We start from the raw sequence: 24,066 nt of genomic DNA on the forward strand, positions 1-24,066 counted from the left end.
CTGTGACAGCAGGGCGCACAGTTATTGGCATTGCCACGGTTTGTTTGCTTTTTCTATGGTTTATGGCACAAACTATTGAAAACTGGCCGCATAAATAAACATACTTGCATATGCCCACACAGCGACTACATTTAAATGGTTTTTGTTATATTTTATGAGGAAAAACCACTACAAGATGGACCCCAATTATTATTAATGAAGCGTTCCAAGATGGCTGAAAGCCATTTTTAGATAGTAAATAAAGACTTATACGCACAAATCCACACACATAAATCTAAGTAAACATCCAAGTCACAGTATAGACTTGTCAAACTCTCGTTAAAAATAAAACAAAAACAAGACTGGGGGAATGGGGAAGGAAGGGCTGGGAGAGCAGTGCAGCACGTGAGAAGAAAGAGGGTGAAGGCTGAGCTGTGGGGGGGATAGCAGCAGTAAGCGGGGAAAAAGGGAGATGTAGGAGACAAAACATTCCTCATTCACTGGAATGGATGGACTCCACTGAAGGCAAAGGACACAGACATAACCAATACAGTGAAGCGAGAGAGCTAAATGCCTGTGGGGTGATCTAAGATGTGACTGACAATGTTTCAGGCCAGTTGATGCAAGACGAAGACCACGAAAAGTGAATGGATTAAAGTACACATTCCCCAAAGCCCAGTCAAAGTAATTACAATGAGGTTAGAAAGTAGTTTGCGGTAAGATGTGATTGACAATCTCTTAAGCTAATGAGAGAACACATACATCAAATGGTTTGAAGTGGGATGACCCAAAGCCAACTCTAAGTATATGTTAAAGTATTAGATACATTATGTCTGGTAATACATTAGGTCTAAAGAGACATAAAAAGATTGAAATCTCAAACACAATGTGAAGCTTTTTCATTGCAATAAGTATATGCGAGTTTTTAAGTTTTACTGATTCCACTGAGAAAGAATCTGCCCTTCTGTGATGGTGTTAGAAATCGGGTCTCTAGTTGGTATAGGTTACGCACCCTGTCCAAGTAGTGACCGCAATTCTAGTCAGTGTAGTCAGTCACACATTTAAATCAGCCCGTCCTCACCCTCTGGTAGCTTGGCACACAGCAGTCAGGCTTCACATAAGGGGCAATGCGTAAAGCAGTTGTGCATATGTGGATACCAGAACACAGTCAAAACATCACAAAAAAGACTCTACAATGGTGTATGATAATAGAATCTCTTTTACTCTTCAAAACAAAATAAAACCAATATGAATCCGATTAAAACATCTCAAGTTAGGAATACTTCAAGAATGTACAATGCTGATAGAGCCCTGGTGCTTTCAGCAGGTTCTTTAGGGTTACGCTGAGAAAATTACAGCGATCCACACCATGGATTGGATCAGACTGTGTCTCCGGGTCAGCGCGAAGCAATGCTTCCAAAGTTACTAGAGTTAAAATACAATGTCAAGTATGCGGTAGACTGTTCTGCTCGCTCCGTTCGGGGCCACCAGCAAGAGCACTGGTAGGCAGCAGAGACCTTGTAAGTCACGAAGTGCACAGTACCTTTCTCGGAGGATTGTAGTGGTGCCGTCAGCCCTAGGACTGGGACCCAAATTGCTGGAGTCTCCCCTTGCTGGATACAATGCAGTGATTGGAGTCACAGAGGCAGTCATCCGTCTTTCCTTGATTCATGCAGAGTGCACCGGGACTGCCTTCAGGTTCTGTGGCTTCGGCAGAGTTGACAAACACAATGGTCTTCACTTGAGCAGGCAGACAAGGCAGTACTTGATCGGTGCACCGAGCCGATGCATGTGGATGTCCAAGAGTGGCTGCCAACCCTCTGCCTAGGCCCAGGACTGACTGAGGGCAAGTCAGGCAGAGTCAGATTCTGGATTAGCAGCACCTAGCAGCAGTCGTTAGTGTAAACGAAATCTTTGATGGCCCTGAGATTTCGTGAACAGAGGGCAAGTCAGCAAGGCCTTGGAGTAACTTAGGTTGCAATAGGTTGTAGAGAACAGGTCCAGTCCTTCTCACCACCCAGGTCAGAAGCAGCAGGGAGCAGGCGAACACAGCAGAGCAGATAGCAAAGTGGCAGTCCCTCCTGTAGCACAGCAGGCGGCAGGCCAACACAGCAAAGCAGTTAGCAAAGTGGCAGTCCCTCCTGTAGCACAACTCCTCTTCTTGGCAGAGTACCCTTAGGACCCCAAAATGAACTAGTGAGAGGGGTCATACATCTAATACTTATACCCAAATGTGTTCTTGAAGTGGCAGTGACTAAGCTTTTGTGGTGTACAAGTCTCCTTTCAGCCAAGCTCTGTCTGTTAGCCTATCTGTGGGGTGAGATTAAATCAGTGTTTTGTGTGAGGCCAGGCCACTACCCATTTAGGTGTATGTGTCAGCTCCTCCCCTCTCTCTTGCCCAGGAACACCCATCAGTATGCAGAAGAATGTAGATGCAGCTGAGTGTCCTGGACTTGTAGCTGCCTCAAGGGAATGCACAAAGTGTAGCGGTCACCCCACTCCAGACGTGTACTGGAGACAGGTTGTAAGGCACACAAGAGAGCTAAGAACAGAGAAATATACACTTTCTAAAAGTAGCATTTCTAGATTAGTAATACCAGATCCAACTTTACGACTAAAGAGGATTTGTCATTATCAGTCGAATGATTTAAAACATAAAGCAGCTACATCTTTGCAATTAGGAATTACACTTAAAAAGGTTATTTAAGGAATTTCCAATGTTAACCTATAAAAACAGCAGGCAACGAACTAGTGTGGTTGTCACTACCAGGACATGTAAAACAAAAGGTACATATCCTACCTTTTACTTGCACAGCACCCTGCCCTCAGAGCTACCTAGGGCCTACCTCAGGGGGGTGACTGAATTGTAATAAAAGGGGAGTTTTAGGCTTGGCAAGTAGTTGGAAATGCCAAGCTGAGGTGGTAGTAAACTGCGCCCACAGGCCCTGCATTGGCAGGCCTGAGTCAGGTTTGAAAGTCTACTTTTGTGGATGGCACAATCAGTGCTGCAGGCTCACTTGTAGCATCTGGTTTACATGCCCTGGTTATATGGTATACCACCTGAATGATTTAAAACATAAAGCAGCTACATCTTTGCAATTAGGAATTACACTTAAAAAGGTTATTTAAGGAATTTCCAATGTTAACCTATAAGAACAGCAGGCAACGAACTTGTGTGGTTGTCACTACCAGGACATGTAAAACAAAAGGTACATATCCTACCTTTTACTTGCACAGCACCCTGCCCTCAGAGCTACCTAGGGCCTACCTCAGGGGGGTGACTGAATTGCAATAAAAGAGGAGTTTTATGCTTGGCAAGTAGTTGGAAATGCCAAGCTGAGGTGGTAGTAAACTGCGCCCACAGACCCTGCATTGGCAGGCCTGAGTCAGGTTTGAAAGTCTACTTTTGTGGATGGCACAATCAGTGCTGCAGGCTCACTTGTAGCATCTGGTTTACATGCCCTGGTTATATGGTATACCACCTTACTAGGGACTTATAAGTGAACCAAATATACCAATCATAGGGAGAGGAGTTGGCCTAATGGCTAGGGTGGCTGACCTCGAATCTGGGAAACTGGGTTCGAGTCTCGGCAATGACGCTGAACATCCTGTGATTCTGGGCAAATCACTTAATCTCCCCGTGCCTAACAAAAATGAATGTGTTCTCATGTAATGCAACTGGTGCTATGTAAGGAGCTCTGATACTCGATTCAGGTCAAGTTCGCGCTATATAAAACTCTGAGAAAGAAAATCATGGATAAACCAATTGTCATCACATTTTAGATAAGAGCATATAGACTTTAGCACTGGTCAGCAGTGGTAAAGTGCTCACAGGCCTAAAGCTAGCAAAAATGAAGTCAAAAACAGGAGGTCAGAAATCAAAAAGTCAGGGGAAATCACACCAAAAGATGCAAGGTCTAACAAATGGGAAACATTTTTAATCTTAAAATGGATGTACAAATTAAAGACACTTTCTGATGCTTTAACTAAATCCAAAATGTTCACAGAATCAAATAATTTTCAACATGTGCTGACTGGCTAGCAGCACATATAAATGTATGGAAATGTAACTAAGGCATCCTAATGGAATTAGATAGAGGACGGGAGGTAATAATACGGAAGGGGAACTACAGGTAGGCATAGGGTTTGGTCTTGAGTAGTGAAGTTATTAAGGGAGACTTTCTCTGGAATCGACATGCAGGGGACATTGTAAGGTCCCTACAGCCAGTCAACTGAATAGAAAGGAGACAGGCGGACTGAATATCTCCCCAAAAACAAAGATCCAGGACATTTTGGCCATCCTGGGGAAAGGAAGGTAAGCATGTCACAGCAACAAACATGCAAGCACACATATATCGAACAAGTGTATGATCAGAAAAGAGATCTTGATATCTTTAATACAATGGTTTATGGCTTTTTTTAAAACAGATTTTATTGTGGTTTTTGCATATGTGGTGCATCGCCGTGGTACATTCAATGCAATCTGTTAAATCATTGTTATCTTCTTTATCGTTCCCTGCTTCTTTCAACATTACAAACATTCCCCACTCCACCCCCACCCTCACCCATTGAGTCGGCGTCTCATTTCAAAGTTGTCAGCGTATGTGCTGTGTTTGTGTGCTCTAGAGGTTGCTGTGTGCTGGTAGTTGTAGGTTATAGGTAAGTGAGTGAGAGAGGGGGTGTGATCAGGGAGGGGCCGCCAGGGTTGCAGCCGGGCCCAGCCCACTTCACCTCTGCTCTGGAGATGGAGGATGTGAAGACAAAGCTGTGGTGGCGTGTGAGTCCACTGCTATCAGTTCAACGATTAGCATTGCCCTGGCCGTGGCTGTGTCCAATGTGCCTATGCTGTGTCAGGGTTCCCTTAGAAGTGTTCTCCCTTCACAGCCCGCCCATTTTTCCATTTCCCTCCTCCATGTTGCTAATTTAGGCCCGCCTGTTGACTTCCAGTTCCTGGTAATTTCTCGTTTAGCCAGGACATATGTGAGACCTTGGAATTTCCCAGTGACTTTGGTTTTGACTTTGTGTGGAAACCACCCCTTTAGGCAGTGACCCGGGGTGCATGGAATCTCCTTGTCAGTGGCAGCTTTGACTATATTCACGACCTCCCCACAAAAGGCTTTCAGCTTGGGGCACTTCCTGAACATGTGCAAGATATGTGCTTCCCTTTCCCCACAGTGGGGGCAAGCTGCCTCCTCCATCTGGAAATACCTTCTATTGCAAGGTACGCTCTGTTCAGGATATAGTAATGAATTAATTTAAAGCGAGCATTTTGCAGGATCTTTGGCGTTGTTTCCACTATAGTATCCCAATCAGTCTCACGGATTGGAGTCGACAGATCCTCCTCCCATTGCATTCGGAGGCGCTCCATTGGTCATTGGAGATGACTACGTATCATTTTATAAAGACACAAGACTGTTTTAAATGTACCTGCTGATAAGGCCACATATCAACAACAGCTCAGTGCCCATGGATCCGCTGACTCAGAACCCCAATGCTTTGTGAACACCAAAGTGAGGGCTCTGTGCAGGAGAAAATGACCTTGGGGGAGATCAAATTCTGCACAAAACTCTTCAAATGGGAGTAACGCGGAATCTCAAAAGAAATCTCCCACTGTAGATGCCCCCGGTGCAGCCCAGGCATCAAGTCTCGCCTAGAATCCACCATACGGCAAATATAGTAAAGTAGCGAGGGGTAATCGAGAGAGTACAGGATCCTACTGCAAGTTTTTTGCAGGAATCCAGCCCAGCATCGAATTAGGACTCTGAACTCTCCAGTGTCCCCAGCGGACCGCCATCTTACACTGGTCAATGGCTTAGATGTTGTTATGTTGGTATGTTAATCAAATTTAATATAGCGCACAACTCACCCAAGGGCATCTCGTTGCTGCCTACAGGTGCAAGCAAGCATACCCAGGAGAGAATCACTTAAAATAAGGAAGCTTTCAACACATTTCTAAAGTGACAGTAGTTCGTGCAGAGTCGAATGTGAAGAGGTCATTTGTTCCAGTAAAGTGGAGCCAGGTAGGAAAAGGCTCTACCACCGTATCTAGACAAGCGGATACAGGGTACACTCAACAAGGGTTTGTCCTGAGATCTTAAGCTTCAAGTAGGTACGTAGCATTTGAGTTTCTGTTAGAGATATCTGGGTCCTGTGTCCCAGAAGGCATTATAGGTGAGGCAGCAGATTTTAAAGATACTGCTCATCCTTACTGGTAGCCATTGTGAGGATTTCAGCGAAAGGGCTGTAGGCGTTCCGTACGGTAGATTGAGAACAAGCCTGGCTGCAGTGCTTTGTAACACTTGCAATTCAGCTATACGCGTCTCGTTTGCTGCGGCCAATAGGGTATTCCCATAGTCCAGTCTGCTAACTACAAGGGCCTGGACTAGCGTTCTCCTGACAGATATCGGAAGATAAGGAAAGATTCTACATTGTAAGTGCATGGTGTGAAAGCGCAATCCAGTAGTAACCAAAACCTGTTCTTTCGCAGAAAGGGGCTTGATAAATTTTTACACCATTATTCTTCACGGACTGTCTGGGAGACAGAACTGCGCCCAACTTAGACGGCCACCATTCATAGAGACCAAAGATCCATTGCCTCGCCAAACAATATGGTCTTGGTCTTATTGACATTCAGCTGTAGCCCTTTAGCTGTCATCCAGCTAGAGATGGCTAGCATTCACTTCACAAAAAGATCTTTGGTTTTGGCAAGATCTTTGTCAAAAGTGTAAATCATCTGAGTGTCATCAGCATAGGATATTATTTCAAAGCCAAAATGCTTTACAATCTTAACAAGGGGTACCACATAAATGTTGAACAGAGTTGAGCTCAAACATGAGCCTTGTGATACACCCTTGTCCAGCCGCATCTTGAGGGAGGTATAAGGACCAAGAGCAATCATTTGGAATCTATTTTCCATGAAATTTTGGATCCATTTGAGAGCTGTCATCTGGATACCTATCTTACGCAGTCTCTGCAACAGCCTTGAGTGAGATACCGTATGAAAGGCTGCAGAAAGGACCAGCAGCACTAATATAGATTAAGCTCCCGCATCAAGTGAGAGTCTTAAAGAATCAGTGACCGACAAAATGGCCATTTCAGTGCAATGGCAAGATCTAAATCCAGATTGCGATTGATCCAGAATCTGATTCTCTTCTAAAACTTTTCCCAAAAGGGGTAACAGAGATATGGGGTGGTAGTTGGATAAGATATTAGGATCCAGATTAGCTTGTATTAGGATAGATAGGACTTGTGCAAATTTCCATTTGGAGGGTATAATGGCTGTTTCAACAGTTAAACTAAACAGTGTCTGAAAAGCCGGGGCAACATGGCTAGAGAGTAGAGCCATGACCCTAGAAGACAAATGTCCAGCGGTGAGCCACATTACGCTGTATCCAAAGATCTCTGGCGTCCTCTAGAGATAAAAGTTGAAACATGCCTAATATCGGAATTCCCTCTACTCCCGTAGAGCCAAATCTCCTATTGTCACTGCTATTCTCTTCGGCTGGAATATTGAAATTCAAATATATCTGAGAAATTTTATCCTGAAAAAAAGTGACAAAGGAATCACATAATTCCTGAGATGCAAAAGTAGACTGGGAGCACACCTGAGGGCTGATTAAATTGTGCATAATTTTGAATAGATCTTTAGGTGAGTTGCCTGTCTGTTCAAACTGATTAGTAACAAAACTCTTCAGTGTAGACTTGATGTTAAGTTGATATCTAGACAAGGCTAAATTATAAAGATCTTTGTCCTGGGAATTTTTTGTTCTACGCCATCTTTTCTCCAGTTTTTTACATGCAGATTTTTCAAGTTTTAGCTACGTTGTATACCAAGGAGCAGAGAAACGCTGTTTTGTGTCACACCTCATTTTCAATGGTGCAAGTTTATCAAAAACGACAATTAAGGCTTCATAAAAGTCAACTAACGCTCAATTAACGTCAGAGACATTATCTCATGGAGCAGATTTAAAAAACTCACTGAGAGAATCAGGTGTGACTGAGTGCCAGGTGCTTCTCACTGTCTTGTCACCTGCTTTAATTTTCGCCATGGATGATACCTCGCTAGCTCACAAGCTGAAAATATCCTCACAGTAACAGTCAAAAAAGAACAGCTCAGTCACCACTAAACTTAAATGATGAAACTAGCAATCTGCAAAGCGGAAAAGACGCAGAGGCAGGACTACAATATAGAGCAAAGGAATGAATATACTTCCTTAGCCTCGTTGAAGTAACTTGCAAGAAGCAACTTCCCTTTTGCAGATACCTGAAAAATGCTTACTAACGTAAATATCTCTAATAGACTGCATATATTTTGAAGCTCTGTGAAGTGGATATGCATTACTTTAGTCAAACTAGGTGGAAAGCTACCCTTATGTTTCTTTAATACTGATTTCATTAATTGAATGTTCAAGAGTTGCTCCTTGATTACTACATAAAATTCTAGGATAGATTGTGTCAGACACAATACTAAGAACTACATCGTTCCCAAAGACCCACGGGAAGATAAGGTAAGAAGCCCGGAGGAAAGCCTGGATAATATGAGCAACAATGTGCAGTGGACAATAGCTTAAAAGGCATCGCTCAGGTCCATGTAAAATTTAAGCAAGGGGACCCAGTGAAATTAAGTTGAGCTATGGTATGGGTATATTTTTATTTAAAAGTTTTACACAGCACAAACCAAGCCCAGACAGATGGCAACACAGTGTTGAACAAACAAGGTATTTGGATTTAGAGTACAGAATTAGGACAGTCTCCAAAGCAAAGCACACTCTTCACTTAACTTCTTAAGAGAGGCACACCCTACACTTAGTTCCAGGGCAATGTCACTCTGCACACTCCACAAAGAGGCAAACATTACACAACATCCTGAGTGAAGCACACACTAACTTCACAAAATATCTCTAGTATCTTGAGAGATGGCTCATTTAAACATTCAATTAAAGCCATGTATATTTATAAAATATATAAATGTGCTCTGCAAATCCTACAAACAATTCAAGCCTACAGCAGAGACTAGTATTATTTACAACCATCTTCTACATTCACAGTTAGGTGGAATTACCCTTTCATCAGGAAATCAGAAATGCACAGAGACAATTCACTCAAGGAAAATAATATTGATAGTGTGAGAACTAAGGGGGATATCTTCACCTCTGGAGAGCTTCAATGCGGGGGCAGAGGGAGGGGCAAGGAGCATTAGAGAGTACAAGCCAGACCTTAGCCAGGGACTCGACTCACCTTCTACACCCCGAACCGCCATCTTCGCTCCTCCGACCTCGCCATCGCCACCGTTCCACGCAACCACCGAACGGCCACCGGCAGCAGATATTTCTCCCACCTCGCAGCCAAGACATGGAACACCCTGCCCATCCACTTGCGACAGACCCAGGACCTGCTTACCTTCAGGAGACTTCTCAAGACCTGGCTGTTCGAGCAGTAGCAGCACCCCTCCCCCCCCCTTTAGTGCCTTGAGATCCTCACGGATGAGTAGTGCGCTTTACAATTGTTTGATTGATTGATTTATTGATTGATTGATTGATTGATTGATAGATATGTTTAAAAAAAGGATTTGGCAGGGACAACATTGTGATGCGGAAGAAAGGTCTAGGGAAACACACACTTCACAACCAGGTAAAGAGCCTGTTGAATACAGCTTCAAAGCCTCGCAGGACCCAAGGCAAGGAGGCCTCTCTTCCTTGGATATAACAGCATTGGACCATGGCTGCAAGGTCCAGGACTGGGGTGTAGGCAGACAGAGCTTGGTTTGCATACGAATGAAGAAGATAGGAAATGTTAGTGTTGTTGGGTTAGAGCTACGGTTGCTTTGAGTAGTTGAAGAAGTGGTCATGAAAGCAGTATTAGGAAGGAGAAGACAGGCGAAAAAGGGTGTGTAGAGATGCAGTATGCAGAGAGTCAGCAAGAAAGCAACAGAGGCAGTCAGAGGATGCTACAGAAATAGAAGATACAGGGATAGAGACCCTGGGACTGCAGGGAAGACCAGGAAAAACAACATAATGGAAATCATACTACAGACAAAGGTTTAAAGTACACTCAGCCTCAAGGAGACACCATTAGCAAATGCAAGGGTCTGAAGATCCAATTACATGCACAGGCCAGGGCAGCACCCTTACCAGCACAAAAAAGCACTCACAAAAGCATGCTGGTCATTTTTTTTAAACGCATATCACGTGCTGGATAGGTCCACCTCTTTCAAAGTCTAGGGAACTGGTCTAGGCACCCCTGGACTATCCATCCAGTGCACAGACAAGGAGGCTCCACTCCCTTGGCCCTCGCAAATATGGTTTGGCACTGAGGTCCTAGGGAAGGGCATCGTTTTCTTGGACCTTGCACCCATGGTCCAGCACTGGGGAGCTCAAGAAAGGGACCCTCTTCTTTTGGTCTCACTAACATGGTCCAGTCCTTCAATGGTCCAAAGAGACAGCACCGCCTTAGAGAGACACAATTTTCCAATGCTATTCACAGGATTTCGCATTGCAAGTGCAGTCCAGGGCAACACGTTCACCAAGGATTGCCATCCAATGAGGATTTTACCGCCATAGTCAGTATTTCTGCATTAAATGTGATAAGAAGGGACAAACTGCCAAAATCTGGTATTTCTTCCAATTGAAACAAAATACAAAAACAGAAAATACAATCGGAAATGACTTCATAAGTCCTAACTATTCCTAAATTAGAATGAGAGTCAAAATGATTTTACATAAACACTTTTTAAAGTGACAAATTTAGATATTTCCAAAATAACGAAGTATGAACAAATGGTACGTATGTTTTTCTGACAAAGGCGCCACACAACTCTCAGCTCTTAGATAGATGCTATCTGCCTTGGGTAACCACCTGTCCAGTATTTTATCGCCATAACTGTTATTCTCAAATCAAAACACTTAGAAAAACAGGTAGAGGCTAAAAATTCTGTACTTTCAGGTGTGGATTTCAAACGTGAGAATCAAAAAATACAAGACAAAAATGTATCAGTAGTGTTAAACTTCTCCAAATTATTCGAAATAAATTCTGTAGTGTAATGTAAAATAATACAGAGAATTTTTCAGAAACTTTATTTGCATCTCCTACACTATCCAAAGCAGTTAAATTCCATACATATGCCCCGTATTTTATGTCAGAGAAAGCTGGCAGCCCTGCATCTGATAGGGAATGGACCCCTCTCTCCAGGGCATCCCAGCCATGGTGCAGCGTTATACAGCTATGGAAGGGGGTTCCCCTGCACATGGCCTCCCAGCTAAGATCCACTTATGCAAGGTCCAGAGTTGGAATCCCCCACACCTAAACTCTAGCCCTGCTATGGCCCAGCGCTGGAATTAGAGAGAAAGGTTGCGGCGCACAGGCATGGTGACCCATGGTAATGAGCTAGATGGAGGACCAGGGTCAGCTACCCACACAGCCTATGCTTTGTGCTGGCCCTGAACATATGCATATCTAAATATACCAGAAAGTCAGATGCTCACCTCCATGTTGTTGAGCACATAACTCAAAACCGACTGACGGCAGCTCTAGAGTCAGTTGCCACTCGGCCTCACCTTGTGACATCTGTCAGGAGAGATTCCTGAATATGCTTTATCCCTAATTGAAAAACCAACTCCCCTCTCTTATTAATAACTTTCTGGCATATGGAACATTCCCAGTGGCAGTGAAGCCTTCTCAACCCTTATGATCCAAGCAACTTTCATCCTTTCTCCCCTGTGTCTTATCAACAAAAATCTTACTGAAAACTAGCTTTCAAATAACTATAAAGCTGAATGAGGACATAAAACTGCTATTTCCATTCCAAGACGTTTATGCCCCACTCACAGTACCCAGTTAATGGTACTATCTGCACTGAACAAACTTCGACATCTATTAGATGGAAGTGACCCTGGAGCACTGATATTAGTAAATCTGTCAGCTGCCTTTGACATAATAAACCATTGGATCCAGCTCTGAAGCGCTTCCATATTTGGTGTCAAAAACTCATCCAGTTTTGATTTTTCCTTGGTATGCAATTACTTGCAAACCTGCAATCAGAGTTGCAAAATCAAAAATACAAATATCACAGTGCTAGAAAAATGTCTCTCGCCTGACACGGCACAACTCAATACATCTTCCACATAGTGAGTGGGATTAAACGATCATTCTAAAGAAATCCATCCTTTTGCTGTGTCCCCCCAATGTATTTTGTCCTGGAGACCTGTGGCCTATTCACAAAGAAAAATGACCTTGTTTAGATTTTCACATGTGTAAATGTACTCTTGCATTTTGATGTAACTTTACTACTTTTGCCTATTCACCCTTTCCAAGTGTAAAGTTACTCCCAAGTGTAGACTTACATGTCCCCACCACCTGACAACATGGGGTGGAGCCAAATTTAAGAGTGTAAAGTTAGTACTAGTAACTTTTCATATGGAGGCAGAGGTCTCTGCCACCAGAGCAGAGATCTCCCTATAGTAAAGTATAGGGAAAAGCAAATTTAGTAAAAATGTTTTAATGTTAACTGTTAATGTAAAATAATTGTATCTTTTTTAAACCTAGAGCAAATAAAAAGCATGTTCGAGCACTATTATCTTAAAAGTGTATTAAACATGAATTTAAATATATCTAAAGTATAATTTTGTATTTGAAGATGTATTTGAAAAAAATCCTACCTACAATAAAATACTTATATTATGTATTAAAACTAATTTAAAGTTATGTCCAGGATTCATTTGAAGTCATTTTTCACAAAAAATGTAATTATATTTATTTTGCATATTAAACATTTTATTCAACCAAACATTAAAACAATATTCATATCTAAATTGTGTATAATATTTTAACATTAAATAAAATGTATATATTAATTTTAAAGGTCGAATATTTTATTTATTTTAACATTATTTCCAATGGAGTTTTATTTTTAGTCCTGGTCTCTTATTTTCTGTGGAAAGATGTTGCAGTTCCAGCAGTTGGCAATGTGTGATGCTGGATTTACTTTAGGTCTGAGCTGAAATACATTTAAAACGCGTTTGAGACCTTTTTTGGCTGCAAATGTTTTAGAAGTGCACATTTTGAATAGCAATGGACTTACCCTTTTGAGTTTCTATCGCTCTATAAACCCCCTCCTCAGTACTCCCGCTTTAAACCCCTTCTAAGCCCACCCTAAAACTATGCAAATTAGTAGTAAGTATTGCCCTTTTTCAAGCCACTCGCCCATTTATTAGTAAAACGTAGGCTTACATATGTGCATAGAAATGACAATCGCGGTGGATACGGAGGTCTGAGCAGGTAGGCCAGTGAAGAGTATTTTGTACTACGCGAGTAGTGCTATTGCAGTAGTACTAAATGACCTACATAATACTGTTTGTAAATAGCCCCCCTAGTGTTTTGAACTCTGGTGTAGATGCAGCCTGCTAACCACATGGTTTTGCCAGAAGAAAAGGCATTTATTTCCCAAAGGGCCATAGAAGTCACTCTGAGAGGCAGGTCTCTCTGTGCAGGTCACTTGCACAGCTGCACTGACGTCAGAACATGGGAAGGAGTTAAGAATATACTTGGCCCATCTGCTTCTAAAACAACATATTCCTTTATACTGCTTGCTTTCATGATATGTCCTTCAGCATAACTAAAGCTAGTTTTCTCTGCTTTATCAAATATGCGACTCCACATTTGTCACTTGTGATTGGAAGATTCTTTCAAAACCAGATTCCAAGCATAATGGAAAACGGAGCTAAAAAGACCAACGCAGAGTTAGATTCTGCTTATTATTTGCAGAATATAGTTTGCTGGAATTCAACTGAAAAGCGCTCCAGTTGCACAATATGTCTGTCACTTCAGCCTTCTGCTGACTCCTCTCTACAGCCATCACTGGACAGAACTGACCACACAGGGCCTCGGACGGGGTGGGAAGGCTATCTGTGGTCGTGCGCTGTGTGACACCGGTGTCTGACCACATCCTGTAGCATATTTTGGCATTCAGAAGGAACAGCAAAGAGACGGCCGTCCTTAGCACCAAATAAGAACATGTCATTATTAGTAATAGTTCATGGAAACCTGCGCTTGGGTGTGTATGAGTATTTGCCTATCCTTCTTGGTTTTTTATGTTTTCTAACTGAGAGCGTCTTATAACACTCTGACCTTTTCTTCGAATAAAACGCCATTTTATTCAAAGGTTTAAGAGGGCTGTGCCAAGTGTTATTTTTAACAAATTGTTCTGAGGTTAGGTAAGCATGTCTGTTGGAAAAGGAGACACAAGGAAAGGGAGGAGTTATAAACTGTTCCTGTAGGAGAGGAGGAAAAGGAGGACAGAGAAAAGCCACAGAAAAAAAACTTCCAGGCATGTACTACTCCAAACAGTTCGACTTCTCACGTTTGTTAGGTTCGGAACTGCAGGTAAGTGTTTACCTTTTCATAGTGCCTAATTTGTAAAATAATGAGCGCCTGTGGGTCTCACCGGCAACCACGTCTCATATTTAGCACTGTCTTCTTATAGATTAGTTCCCCTTGTCCTTGCTGAGTCACATGGGTACTTGCATGCTAGCCCCATCATCTTAGAAGGTAGTTACTAACAGACAGACTTACAGGGGTGTCAGTGCCAGAACTCACAGCTTATAAGCCTTCACATGCTGAAGTGGGCGCTTGGAGGGAAAGACACTTTGCTGAAGCAGATGTATGTGTGTGGCAGACGCCAAGCTGAGCCAAGTGCAGTGAGAAAATGATACAGGATCAAGGAGGGTTGCATTGGTTTGCACGGGGCCACTACAGCCTCGGTATCACTGCTACTTAGCAGGATCAAGACTCACAAAAATATACCGTAGTGGAGAGGATATCAAAAGGTTAATTACAAAAGTGCACAGAACACACACCTTCAAAAATATTAGTTTTTTAAAGACGAGAACCCTCACTCACCAAGATGGTGACATGCTTCATCATTGGGTCCCCTCTTGTACACAGTGTCCGCAAGGTACACTGTGTGGGCTTCTACTCTCCCTTAGGAGAGGAGCTGAGGTGTTTTGACACTCCAATGTGGGTATGTGAATGGGGGGCAGAGTGCAAATAATATCAAATGTGATTTAAAACCATCTCTCTAAGGCGAAAAATTATTTATTGGCTCTCCCTTAGGGATGGATCTTAAAATAAGGAGTGTGACGATAGGGATAAGATGTTTCCTATCTGACTAGGTCAGGTCAACATGTTTCTGCCAACTGAGGTGAATTCATGGCATTCATCAGGACCATTGTCTTGTCACTCTGCTTAAAAATGATAAAAATAAAAACCATACTTATAATTCGTAGGTGTGGAGAGACCAACATCAGTTTGGTCTTCTTACTGTAACACAAGAAAAAACACACTTCAATATCTCAAATAGTATCATATACCTAACGTGTCTCTCACCCAGTGTATGTGGAATCAGTGCCAAATAACACCCCAGTGACGCAAAACACCAAACAATGATGAAAAAATAATAATTCTCACCAAAAAGCAGATCAATACCTGCCAATACCTTTTATTGGTCCTTATGTTAAGCGGGTATCTAAGAGTGTGAGAAACATAAAAGTATACTACTTGTCACCATAATCAAACACAGCATATTACCAATGTGGCAACTCAATATAGCAACATACTGCACATAAGATCAAAATGAATTTCAGTATGGGGGTTGTCCAAAGTAAAGGAGGAAAAGAGGAGAAAACAAAACAAAACGAGTGAAAGTTCCTCTTCTCGTTTACTTAAAAGAGACAGCACCTCTTTCTTTTAGATTTTAGTTGGTTTCCACTCTTTTGTAAACGAACAATAGATCAACAATTGTTTACATATTCCTGCAATTCTTTTCGTCAACAAGAAAGCATATACACCTCTCACGTGTATAGTTCCCCACTCTGTAAAACCCCGGACAATCAAGCGAACCAAAACCGAGTGTTAAGCCCGTTTTACTGGCTATAAGGCACTCGTATAATAGATATAGACTAAAAGGTCACCATCTCTGACACAGGGGTATGTAAAAATAAACACATTGCTCACCAAATTACACCGCCAACTTCTCCCAAATGGAGCCGACGGCATCTTCTGAAAAGCCCCTCTCTTAAATGTTGATTTCCTGGGTCCCGGCCGTGCAACCCGGAAGTGTACCAAATTGCTTCCGGTTGCACCGACCTCTTCATTCAGAATAGCCGTAACAAAACGAAATGGACTGATTCAACCATCGTAACAACCAGGTGCATATATATGTATACATTTTTGCGAACCCTGTCTAATCTAAGGCGCTCGCCTTGATACCTCTATACTAATAGAAAACTACTCCCGAGAAGCAGAACCTGAAAACAGTACTCCGCTCAGCTGCATACAATGCATTCTGGGGTCTGTAGTTAGTTAGCTTGTTACTAAATCTATTTGTGTGATTAGAAAGAGAGGACCCACGTTCAGGATTCACTTTCTGTCTACCAGTGTAAAAACATATGTTGCCTGAAGAATGCATCGCCTAATCACATGCCATCAAAGAAAATATAATGAGAAGTGACTCGTCTCATATCTAGTGTGCAGACTAATTAGACTCAATAGCGGCACCATAAAAGAAATATTTTTCATAATTAGCATATGAGTCTAAACTTCACAAAGGTGTTATGGGGCAGGAAATTATCAAGATATGCAGACTTTAAGGGGCAATAGATACGGGATATAACGCAGCCATATGAAGAAACAGCAACATGTGGAACATTTTAAATAAGACAAATAATTGCCAAAATCTCAGATTTACAATGTATTCCACGGTATGTCTTCATTCAGACCATTAATATGGCTTTTCAAGCGAAACACCCACCTCTGTTCCCTAAGTAACAGAACTCTCTCCAAAGGACCCATATTGACATGGTATTTAGGTTTATCAATAATAACCCATGTAAAATCATCTTCCGTGTGTGACTTGTCAACAAAGTGTCTAGTCATGCAGGTGTTAATTTTTTTACATCGGAACGCACTCCGATGTTCAATCATTCTTTGTTTGACCTTCCTAGTGGTCATTCCAATATATACCAGTAGGCATGGACAGGTGATCATATAAATGACCCCACTAGTGTTACAGTTGGTGTGTGTATGTAATGTCCAAGGTGTTTCAAGACCTAGGTCAAGCTGTGTCACTTTACGAGTAAAAGGACAAACGGAACATGTGCCACACGGGAAATGTCCCACCACTGGTGTTGCACCCCATATGGTCGGCTGTCTTTTATCTCGTGTATCAGTTCTGGGTCTAGTGTGTACTAGCATATCTCTTAAATTGCTACTCCGCTTGAAAGCAAAAAGAGGTCTTTCCAGGGACAAGTTCCCTGTATTCAGGATGTGCCAAGCTTTATTGACAGCTCTTTTGACATTGTTGGATTGATCATTAAAAGTGGTGACACAGACCATCCTTTTGTTCTCAGGTCTAGTATAGGATTCCAACAAAGCCTCCCGATGATTATTACGTGCTCTCTTGTTGGCACCGTGTACTAATTTACTCAGATAGTTACGAGATATTAGTTCATCAGTCAAATTCTTAGCATGTAGTTTGTATCTTGCTATTTCACTACAATTCCTTCGTAATCTCAAGAATTGACCTACAGGCAGATTATTCAGGAGAGCACGAGGATGAAAGCTATGAAAACTCAACAATGAATTTCGCGCCATAGGTTTCTGATACAGTTCAGTCTGGATTTTGCCATATTTGGGATATAGTCGCAAATCCAGAAATGAAAGAGTGTTATTGCTGGATTCACCAGGGAATTTCAGATTGCGATCTCGTGTATTCAGCCACACGGAAAACGCATCTAGAGAACCCTGGTCACCTTCCCAGATGACCAGGATATCATCTATGTATCGTTTCCACAATTTCAATTGGTGTGAAAAGGGATTGTTAATATCAAAAATAGTGCTGGTCTCGAAATGATACATATAGAGATTGGCCATACTGGGAGCACAGGTACTGCCCATAGAAGTGCCAGTCGTTTGCCAACATAGTTTTCCTTCAAAGCTGAAAAAGTTCTCTTTCAAAGCCAGCCTGGCACACTGCATCACAAAGGTGTTTGGTGTCTGATCATCACGTGGATGACTCTCTAACAGGAGTGCAATGATTTGTAAGGTGTCATCCTGTGGAATGTTTGTATATAATGACTCTACGTCATACGAAGCCATCAAAGACGTAGCCGGATCAAAAGAGACTGTGTCCAGAAGAGACAGAGCATGCTTAGTGTCCTGTATATAGGATGGCATCTCCGCTACTATGGGGCGAAGAAAATAGTCCACAAATTTGGACAAAGGCTCCAAAACTGAGCCAATGCCCGAGACTATCGGTCTACCTGGAGGTGGTCTCTGGACCTTATGTATTTTAGGAAGGATATAGAAAGCAGGAGTCTTGGGATGTGACTGAACCAAGAATTCTGCTTCATTCTTGGTTATCCAATTCTCCTGCCTTCCTTCTTCCACCAGAGTACCAATACATGTCTGCAACCTGGAAGTAGGGTCTTGTCCAATCTGTGTGTAGAACTTAGCATCACCTAATTGTCGAAGGCATTCATTCCGATAATCAGTCGTGTTCATAATGACGGTAGCTCCGCCCTTATCTGCTGGTTTAATCGTGATGTTCAAATCATTGCTCAATTCTTGGATACACCTACGTTCTATATTGGATATATTGCAGAATGTTACTTTAGGAGATTGCAAACTTAGTTCATATTCCTTAAGAACTGCCTTCTCAAAGGTGTGTACTTCAGAAGGTATCTGTTGTAGAGACGGTACAAAAGTGGATTTATTCCTCAATCCTGTGTTCTGTGTAGGACTCATCTCAGATTTATCTTTATCAGAAAAAAAGAAGTGTAGTCTAACTTTCCGAAAAAAGTCCGAAAACTCTTTATGAATCAAAAATTTGTCACCTAACTTGGTGGGAACAAAACCCATTCCCTTAGATAGAACCTTACTTTCAAGTTCTGTCAGATTCTTCGAACTCAGATTGACTATCAAGCTGTCCGGTCGTTTATGGACGCTGTCATACTCCGGGTCACTCTCTGTTCTATCGAGGGATCCCAACTCACTTGTTGTTGTTGTGTGCTCGTCGCACGCGCCCTGTTGTATCCTCTTCGCCGCCCTCTTCTTCCTCTGGCCTGGCCAAAAAAAGGGGGGTAATTAGGGCCACCAAATGGTGGACCTGAATGGAAGGGAGGAGGTGGATAAGGCCATGGCTGTGGTGGCCACCAGGGGGTCTGTTGTGGATATGCCTGTGGGTGGCCTCTTCCACGCCTCATGTAATTAGCTGATGTATATTCTGGATCTGAGTCATTGGAGTCACTCCATTCATCTGAATTAGAGGTCCACTCGTCTGTGTCTTTCCGCCATCCTCGTGGTCCTTGTTTACCTTTCTTCTTATTCAGAGTGGTTTGATAATCATCAGATGTATATGGATAGACTTTCTCTAAGGTAAATCTATCAAGATCCTTCTTCAATTTATTGACCTTGAACTTGACCAGATCGTCTTTGATTTCATTGAGATTCTTAGTGATTTCTTCTAATTTCTTTTTATACACAGTAACCTGTATTCCCACTTTCAATTGACTTTCCAGTGCTAATATTTCAATAGCTAAGAGATCGGCCGTTTCTTTAGCTGTATTTATAATCAAAACTAGCCAATCTCTGGTGCACCGCCACGCTATTTTGGACCAATTTGTCACAAAAGTTTTGTTGTCTAGAAAAAGTCTCGGGGCATTTGTCACCACCAATCCTGGGGGGGCTATGTTGCCTCTCAGATACTCTGTTAATATTGCAGCATGTAAGATAGTTCTAACCTGCTGTTTCTTCACATTGCTGAGCTTAGTCCAATCTTCTGTATGGGACAAGGTCTGTGAGATGTGTGTATCTAAAATACTAGGTGTTTGTAGTATTGCTTGGACCATATCCTCATCAAACGCCAAACCTGTGTTCTCTGTCATTTTGTCTACCAAAAATGTGTTAAAACTCAAAAAGCGATTGAAAAGACTAAGGTGAAAATGTATACTCTGTTCTAAATACCCAATTAAAACTAGACCTACAGCCCACAGCTGTGCTAACTTGTATCTCACAACAAGGTCAAAGAGGAGAGTTGAACCACACACGGTATAACTCCTATAACTAGACTCACAAAAATATACCGTAGTGGAGAGGATATCAAAAGGTTAATTACAAAAGTGCACAGAACACACACCTTCAAAAATATTAGTTTTTTAAAGACGAGAACCCTCACTCACCAAGATGGTGACATGCTTCATCATTGGGTCCCCTCTTGTACACAGTGTCCGCAAGGTACACTGTGTGGGCTTCTACTCTCCCTTAGGAGAGGAGCTGAGGTGTTTTGACACTCCAATGTGGGTATGTGAATGGGGGGCAGAGTGCAAATAATATCAAATGTGATTTAAAACCATCTCTCTAAGGTGAAAAATTATTTATTGGCTCTCCCTTAGGGATGGATCTTAAAATAAGGAGTTTGACGATAGGGATAAGATGTTTCCTATCTGACTAGGTCAGGTCAACATGTTTCTGCCAACTGAGGTGAATTCATGGCATTCATCAGGACCATTGTCTTGTCACTCTGCTTAAAAATGATAAAAATAAAAACCATACTTATAATTCGTAGGTGTGGAGAGACCAACATCAGTTTGGTCTTCTTACTGTAACACAAGAAAAAACACACTTCAATATCTCAAATAGTATCATATACCTAACGTGTCTCTCACCCAGTGTATGTGGAATCAGTGCCAAATAACACCCCAGTGACGCAAAACACCAAACAATGATGAAAAAATAATAATTCTCACCAAAAAGCAGATCAATACCTGCCAATACCTTTTATTGGTCCTTATGTTAAGCGGGTATCTAAGAGTGTGAGAAACATAAAAGTATACTACTTGTCACCATAATCAAACACAGCATATTACCAATGTGGCAACTCAATATAGCAACATACTGCACATAAGATCAAAATGAATTTCAGTATGGGGGTTGTCCAAAGTAAAGGAGGAAAAGAGGAGAAAACAAAACAAAACGAGTGAAAGTTCCTCTTCTCGTTTACTTAAAAGAGACAGCACCTCTTTCTTTTAGATTTTAGTTGGTTTCCACTCTTTTGTAAACGAACAATAGATCAACAATTGTTTACATATTCCTGCAATTCTTTTCGTCAACAAGAAAGCATATACACCTCTCATGTGTATAGTTCCCCACTCTGTAAAACCCCAGACAATCAAGCGAACCAAAACCGAGTGTTAAGCCCGTTTTACTGGCTATAAGGCACTCGTATAATAGATATAGACTAAAAGGTCACCATCTCTGACACAGGGGTATGTAAAAATAAACACATTGCTCACCAAATTACACCGCCAACTTCTCCCAAATGGAGCCGACGACATCTTCTGAAAAGCCCCTCTCTTAAATGTTGATTTCCTGGGTCCCGGCCGTGCAACCCGGAAGTGTACCAAATTGCTTCCGGTTGCACCGACCTCTTCATTCAGAATAGCCGTAACAAAACGAAATGGACTGATTCAACCATCGTAACAACCAGGTGCATATATATATGTATACATTTTTGCGAACCCTGTCTAATCTAAGGCGCTCGCCTTGATACCTCTATACTAATAGAAAACTACTCCCGAGAAGCAGAACCTGAAAACAGTACTCCGCTCAGCTGCATACAATGCATTCTGGGGTCTGTAGTTAGTTAGCTTGTTACTAAATCTATTTGTGTGATTAGAAAGAGAGGACCCACGTTCAGGATTCACTTTCTGTCTACCAGTGTAAAAACATATGTTGCCTGAAGAATGCATCGCCTAATCACATGCCATCAAAGAAAATATAATGAGAAGTGACTCGTCTCATATCTAGTGTGCAGACTAATTAGACTCAATAGCGGCACAATAAAAGAAATATTTTTCATAATTAGCATATGAGTCTAAACTTCACAAAGGTGTTATGGGGCAGGAAATTATCGAGATATGCAGACTTTAAGGGGCAATAGATACGGGATATAACGCAGCCATATGAAGAAACAGCAACATGTGGAACATTTTAAATAAGACAAATAATTGCCAAAATCTCAGATTTACAATGTATTCCACGGTATGTCTTCATTCAGACCATTAATATGGCTTTTCAAGCGAAACACCCACCTCTGTTCCCTAAGTAACAGAACTCTCTCCAAAGGACCCATATTGACATGGTATTTAGGTTTATCAATAATAACCCATGTAAAATCATCTTCCGTGTGTGACTTGTCAACAAAGTGTCTAGTCATGCAGGTGTTAATTTTTTTACATCGGAACGCACTCCGATGTTCAATCATTCTTTGTTTGACCTTCCTAGTGGTCATTCCAATATATACCAGTAGGCATGGACAGGTGATCATATAAATGACCCCACTAGTGTTACAGTTGGTGTGTGTATGTAATGTCCAAGGTGTTTCAAGACCTAGGTCAAGCTGTGTCACTTTACGAGTAAAAGGACAAACGGAACATGTGCCACACGGGAAATGTCCCACCACTGGTGTTGCACCCCATATGGTCGGCTGTCTTTTATCTCGTGTATCAGTTCTGGGTCTAGTGTGTACTAGCATATCTCTTAAATTGCTACTCCGCTTGAAAGCAAAAAGAGGTCTTTCCAGGGACAAGTTCCCTGTATTCAGGATGTGCCAAGCTTTATTGACAGCTCTTTTGACATTGTTGGATTGATCATTAAAAGTGGTGACACAGACCATCCTTTTGTTCTCAGGTCTAGTATAGGATTCCAACAAAGCCTCCCGATGATTATTACGTGCTCTCTTGTTGGCACCATGTACTAATTTACTCGGATAGTTACGAGATATTAGTTCATCAGTCAAATTCTTAGCATGTAGTTTGTATCTTGCTATTTCACTACAATTCCTTCGTAATCTCAAGAATTGACCTACAGGCAGATTATTCAGGAGAGCACGAGAATGAAAGCTATGAAAACTCAACAATGAATTTCGCGCCATAGGTTTCTGATACAGTTCAGTCTGGATTTTGCCATATTTGGGATATAGTCGCAAATCCAGAAATGAAAGAGTGTTATTGCTGGATTCACCAGTGAATTTCAGATTGCGATCTCGTGTATTCAGCCACACGGAAAACGCATCTAGAGAACCCTGGTCACCTTCCCAGATGACCAGGATATCATCTATGTATCGTTTCCACAATTTCAATTGGTGTGAAAAGGGATTGTTAATATCAAAAATAGTGCTGGTCTCGAAATGATACATATAGAGATTGGCCATACTGGGAGCACAGGTACTGCCCATAGAAGTGCCAGTCGTTTGCCAATATAGTTTTCCTTCAAAGCTGAAAAAGTTCTCTTTCAAAGCCAGCCTGGCACACTGCATCACAAAGGTGTTTGGTGTCTGATCATCACGTGGATGACTCTCTAACAGGAGTGCAATGATTTGTAAGGTGTCATCCTGTGGAATGTTTGTATATAATGACTCTACGTCATACGAAGCCATCAAAGACGTAGCCGGATCAAAAGAGACTGTGTCCAGAAGAGACAGAGCATGCTTAGTGTCCTGTATATAGGATGGCATCTCCGCTACTATGGGGCGAAGAAAATAGTCCACAAATTTGGACAAAGGCTCCAAAACTGAGCCAATGCCCGAGACTATCGGTCTACCTGGAGGTGGTCTCTGGACCTTATGTATTTTAGGAAGGATATAGAAAGCAGGAGTCTTGGGATGTGACTGAACCAAGAATTCTGCTTCATTCTTGGTTATCCAATTCTCCTGCCTTCCTTCTTCCACCAGAGTACCAATACATGTCTGCAACCTGGAAGTAGGGTCTTGTCCAATCTGTGTGTAGAACTTAGCATCACCTAATTGTCGAAGGCATTCATTCCGATAATCAGTCGTGTTCATAATGACGGTAGCTCCGCCCTTATCTGCTGGTTTAATCGTGATGTTCAAATCATTGCTCAATTCTTGGATACACCTACGTTCTATATTGGATATATTGCAGAATGTTACTTTAGGAGATTGCAAACTTAGTTCATATTCCTTAAGAACTGCCTTCTCAAAGGTGTGTACTTCAGAAGGTATCTGTTGTAGAGACGGTA

At 41.9% G+C, this 24,066-nt stretch overlaps 1 protein-coding gene across 1 annotated transcript in view; it reads right to left on the reverse strand.

The window, feature by feature from the left end:
* The window catches only part of CFAP58 (cilia and flagella associated protein 58), a 617,117-nt gene that overhangs the window by 441,859 nt on the left and 151,192 nt on the right, over positions 1-24,066 (reverse strand). The gene's annotated exons all lie outside the window — the stretch shown is intronic.

The sequence above is a fragment of the Triturus cristatus genome, chromosome 1_2, assembly GCF_964204655.1.
Source record: "Triturus cristatus chromosome 1_2, aTriCri1.1, whole genome shotgun sequence".
Taxonomy (NCBI): domain Eukaryota; kingdom Metazoa; phylum Chordata; class Amphibia; order Caudata; family Salamandridae; genus Triturus; species Triturus cristatus.